Source organism: Gambusia affinis, linkage group LG05, assembly GCF_019740435.1.
Source record: "Gambusia affinis linkage group LG05, SWU_Gaff_1.0, whole genome shotgun sequence".
In the NCBI taxonomy this organism is placed as follows: domain Eukaryota; kingdom Metazoa; phylum Chordata; class Actinopteri; order Cyprinodontiformes; family Poeciliidae; genus Gambusia; species Gambusia affinis.
Window position 1 is genome coordinate 10,013,841 of NC_057872.1, and position 6,055 is coordinate 10,019,895.

A 6,055-nucleotide genomic window follows, 5' to 3' on the forward strand; every position below is an offset into this window, starting at 1 on the left:
TTGCTTTAAAAACAAATGTTGTGGTGTTTATCTTAAAATAGAGAAATGTCATGCTCCAAATCCATTACACCCCTATTGAAATCTGTGCCTGTAGTCACTGACTTTTAAAAGAAGCCTCTTGTTTTTCACTTTATGTTCAACTCCAGCAAAAAGGAGCCAAAAATTGGAAACCGATCCAGCGGTTTACATGTGCGCGTCTTTTCCTGAGTGGATCAAACGGGGGATGAGTCAGCAGGGTTGATAGTAGCTATCAATCATACTGTATGCAAACTGCACAGATGCATTGCAGTGACTGGGGATAAATCATTCCTCAAATCAGAGATAATTATTGCCCGTACTGAATCAATTACTACATTTTAAATTTAAGTTCTGTGGAAGTTGTTAGAAAACGAATCAGACTGAAAAATATGGCGCACAACTGGTTTAGAAAGTGTCATATATTGAGAGGATGCAGACCATCAAAGTCTCCCTAAGGAGACGTTTTGGCATGCCATCTTTTCTCTGTCCAGATTATTGTCTGGACTTTGTCAGGCTTTTTTTCTTTTTTTAAAAGAACTGACACAGATTGTAGTTTGAGAGATGGGTTTAGCTTTTAAGAGAGTGATTTGTGATACATCCTCCTCCATGTGTGATCATTTAAATCATTACCAGTCAAATTGTTCGCTCTCGGCATCTGCTCCTCCTCTCTTCCATTATTCTGCCTGCATAAATTTTCTTGCTTTGTGAGTGTTAGATTTATAGATGTGTCCCCTTCAGAGCTGCCGTCGGAGCCTTAGCAGAACAGATGTGATCAAGCATTGTCCAGAATCCAAGAACTACAGTCGAACTCCCAGCTGGTGTCAAAAGCCACATGAACACTAGTTGGCAAACTTTTAGAGATAGTGTGAACTAAACTTTGCTTTACAGGGAAATGTCCACTTAGCCTTAGTTTCTGTATGATGATGTAGTTGCTGCTTTTTATTACAGTGTGGATAATGTTCTCTGCACTTGCTTCGCTTGATGTTGCTACAAACTAGGAACACATCTGCCAAATCGGCCATAATTTATGTCTCTTTTTTTTTTTTTTTGACCACACAGTTTCAGCTATAATGTCCACATCTAAAATACATTATAATTCATCTGAATCTATTTTAATAATCAAATTTAGAAGGTGGAAAACGTCCAGAAATGGAAATAAACAGTGTTGCTAAATCCTAAGAAAAACTAAAGAAAATGTCATTTAAACTGTTTTGTTGAAGATCTATAGTGAAACAGTTAAACAGTTTTGTCTTTTTATCTTCTGATTTATTGACACAGTAGTTGGAAAGCGGTCCTTGTTCTTAACCTTTGTAATGTCCAGTTTCACTTTAGGCACAAATGCCCTGAGAAATTAGCGCATTTGTGCCTAAGTGCACATTTCGGCATCTGTGCATTTATGCCTTGATATGAGATATTTTCACTTGAGTGCATCCCTAAAACTATTATATTTTTATAAAAATGCATTTGTGCCACAATGTTGGTAACATTGTTACAGCAGATAAATTCTCAGAAAAGAGCTGAGAGCAGGATTTCTAGTTATGCAAACTTTCTTTGATTTTTATTTTTTTTTGTTTCTTTTTGAAAACATAGAAATATTTTCCCAATATTGTAACTGCATACATTCTACCAGCAAGAGCATTATTCTCCAGGAAGTTATTTCTGTATATTTGAGCGGCTTCTCTGTGGCGTGAGACAAACTTCGCTTCCTCTTAAACGTTATTGGCAGACAACAATCTACTTAGGCTGGTAATTGCTTTTGACTTTCTGCACCCAGGAGACACGAGGCTGGCGTGACTAGTCCTCCGTTTGAAACCCAAGCCGCGCAGGTGTGCCAGAGTCTTCACAGCTGAGACACCTGCATGTGTGCAAATGTGGCATATGTATGTATGTTGCAGATAGCAGATAGCAGTGCGGGTTTAAGTGTTGTTTTATCTTTTGGACACTGATAGATGAAAAGATCTGAACAGTGAGGACACCTGCTCTTCAAAAGAGAGACACAGTCATAACGGCCCCTGGATTTAAAATAAACAATCATAGTCTATACAGAGAAAAAAAAAAAAAAACAGCTGGGTTTTTTTTGTTGTTGTTGTTTATGAGAACCGTTTTTCCTGTTTGAAGTGAAGTTTTTCTGGGAAACATAAGAAGAAAGGGAGGAAGTGCTTGAAACGTATACATTTTCCACAATTTTGGAATGATGCATCTCAAGTTAAAATCAAGAAATTTTGAAATAAAATCCTCAAAATAATTTGACAATTGATTAAAAGTCATTGAAGGGACAAATAAAGATTGTCTTGGGTCCAGGTTGGTAGAGAAATAGGTAATTCCTACAGATTCCACACCATTTTTTGACTTTAAATAGGTGTAAGTCTAAAGATAGGTTTTCCCAGTAAAATCTTAACATGTTACAGTATATACTCATCTTTTCTTCTGAATGTTGCACTTGAAAATCATCATGCCCTAACACTAACCAGTTTTACTACAGTTCCTATGTTACTGCTCCTTCATATCTGTGCTGCCATCTTTCGTCAAACATCTCTGCATAAACATTTGAAATGGCGTTACTGCACATGGGCGGTATAAACAACATAATCCCAGAAGATTTTATTTACTCAGCATTTGCTGTGCAATTTCTTGCTCAAACAAAATAAGAAATAGCTTTAAGCCTCTGTTGTCTTACTGAGACAATAATAACTTTATGCAATGTCTGAAGTCATCAAATTAGTGAAAAAACAAAAGCCGTAGCTTTTCCATCATTGTTCTACCGGCCCTACAGAATTCCAATGTATCTTTTTTCTTTTTTTTTTTACTTGATCTATGTGAAGCGCAGCAGAGCAGCGTGTCTGCATAATTTTAGATAGAAGGCTCTGAAGCGGCGCCTGAGTGTTCACAATGGGTTCGTAATGAGAGTCAATTCTCTTCTGCAAAGACATGACTGATGTGTCTGTGTATATGCTTGCTCAGTGTATGTGTTTGAGAGGAACAGACATAATTGAATGTAACTGGTGCCTATCAACTGTGACTGTATATCTCTATGGCAGCGAAACCTACAGAGATTTAAAAACTCATTTAGCTGTACCACTTCAAAGAAAGGAAAATACTATGGAAAAATGCTGCTAGCTGTGCTGACTCCCCACCCCTCCTCTTCGTTAAACTGAACAAAAGACCTTGTATGGTTAAAAAAAAAAAGAATTAAAGCTGCTGTTTTTGTTTTTTTGGGTTTTTTTTCTGATGTGGTTCTTATATTTGCATTTCTAGGCATATGCACGGACTTGTGTTAGAATGCATCTGAGCGCATCTTAGTGCCGGCTTCCTGCGTGTTTGCAGAAATGCTAATTGGTGTGTTGATTGAAAGAACAGGAAGCCATTCTTTGGCTACAAAGAACAGGAGCATTAGAGTTGAGTCCAGTACTTCCTCCCTGGTGTATTGCTGCAGCCTTACAGCCTTACATAATGAGATGTCGGACAGTCAGAAAGAAGCATAAATTTCACAGACTCCCTAAAATAAAATCATCGTCTTATAGGTGCAGTTGTGTAGCACAAGTAGCAGTGTGCTATACATTTTACATATCCAAACATCAGCATCTCAGCTTTAAGCCATATTTTATAGAATCCAGTAATATCGACGGTCACTCTATTCAACAACTGCTCCAAACAGACCCATAAAAGGTTTTGCATTTTTATTATTTGTTATATTAAACACACATCATATCTCATCTGCTGTGTGTGAGTCAGCAGGGCAAGAGGTTTTGCCAACCAACTGAGGGACAGCTGTGGAGTCAGAATCACATAATTGAAAAATACAAAGTTTGTACTTACAAGGATTCATTTGGTTTACACAGAAGTCACTTATTCTGCTTTTGAATTATTTAATAACATTTTGATTTTTTTTTAATGTTTGATAAAATCAGACAATAAAAAGAAACTATGTGATAATACTTCACAAAAAAATATTATTGAATTGTGAACCTGTTTTCACTGTAGGCAAGCATTCAGCAAATACAGGCTGATTCCATAAATTAGAAAATGACTGAAAAGTTCAGCAGTTCTATCACCTAGTGAAAGAGATTATATAGATTAATTAGATTACGTATGTTTTTAATATATGTATTTTTCGTAGTATGCTTAACACCTCCTAAAATATTATTTTCAAAAGGTGCTACTAATCTGACAAGCCTGATCAAGACGTATACCGTAAATTATTGAATAAGACTGAAAGGCATTCACATGTAACCTTTGGCATTATTCTTAGCACTAGAAAAGAAAAGGCCTTCCAGTAACTGTGGGTGCATCAGCACCTTAACAGCGCCCAAATGAGATTTGGTTAAATATGAAACAGGCTTTAATGCTGAAAATGATCAAATATCACAGGTCATACAATTGGAACAGATACAGAGAGACATTCACCATCCAGCGGTGGGCTCCACTCCGCTGACCTCAGGGGTGACACCAAGTGAAGCAAAGATTGTGGCGTCAGTCCTGCTGTATTTTCTCCTCATTCTGCTCTCTCTCTTAGGTGTTGGCCTTCCTTAATCAGGTTTTGTTTGTGTGACTGTTGCCAGTCTTAAATGTTACGGTTATGTAATCGTGCAGCCATGTGCATGTGAGCAGATGACAGACAAAGAATAATTTTGTCCATAACAGAGTGTTCCTTATAAATTTCTTGTAACATATTTGGTCTGTAAAGTCACAAGATTCATAGTTTCTTTTAAGAAGGACATTTTATTTCCATTTGTCCTTTTTATTTTTTACAATGTAACATCAGGGCTTTTTTTTTTGTTTTTTTACACATGCCGTATGTTTGTCCTTAACTCCTTAACCCTCGCCCCCAAAATCACCAAAAACGCCTGAAAAGGTATACCCAAATTCAATCAGCTGCTGTTCTTGAACAATTTGCAGTACATGCAAAGGCTTGCTCTCTTTATGAAGATGACAAGTTAAATTTTCAAAAGTACTTTAACTGTAAGTAGTTTGTAGCTATTACATTTGTAACACAAAAGAAATTAAAAAATGTTGCTTCACGGAGATTTTTCATTTTTATTTCTTGTAAATGCACATTGAGTGTTAAATGTACTGACTAGAAAATACAATAAATCTGTAGAATAAAGTATTCTGCTTGTGGATTTCAAGATTGATCAAAATTGCACAAAAAAGAAACGTCATTTTGGACATGTTTATTTATGAGGATGTACAGGTGTTGTCCAAGTGTGCCATTCGGAGTCTCCAAATGGCACACTTGGACAACACCTGACACACACTTCAAATGATTGTAACTCCTCAGTGCTTCAACATACAGTCATCAATGAGGCTCTAATGAAAGATAATGACCAGAGGAATCCTCTGGTAGACACAACATTACTGATAGTGGAACTTACTTATATAAATAAAATTGCATATCTGGGGGGTTAAGGGGGTTAGCGTACAGTTAGATCTCCTCCCCCTTCTTGCAATACGCTGTCCGTCCCTGCCCACATTTGCCTGTCCGTCCTCCCCCCAGCACTCTAACGTTAAGCCCCTCAGTCTCCTCCCGGTCTCCCTCCTTCTTGCCCCCTCACCCCCTGTAACGGTACGCTAGCCCCCCCAGTTCGCTCCCCGCACCTTCTCTCCTTCTTCTTTGATTCTCCATTATTCTCAAATCCAAAACCTGTCAGCACTCTTGCGGCCATAATCACCCACTCCCCTGAGTTGTGAAGTTCTGCTGAAGAAATACATCCAGTTTTGACATGTTCTAACAACTTGTCTCTCTGTTGGTGAGAAAAAGTCCTGTAAACACCATTACACATGAGGACTCACAGAGCCTGACTTTGACGCAGCAAAGTGGTTACGCATGCAGCTGGTGCATTCGTGTCAAAACAAACCCCGAAATGTCTTATATCCTTAGGACAGGACATGTGTTGGTTACACATCGGTGGCTTTAGATTTGTCAATGCTTGTAACCTGCGCACTCAAACCTTCATGTGCACTTCGACTGAGTCCAAGTGCAGTGGACTCAGTCGAAGGGGATAAGGTGAAGCCTGAATATTGGGACCGTACTGTTAAA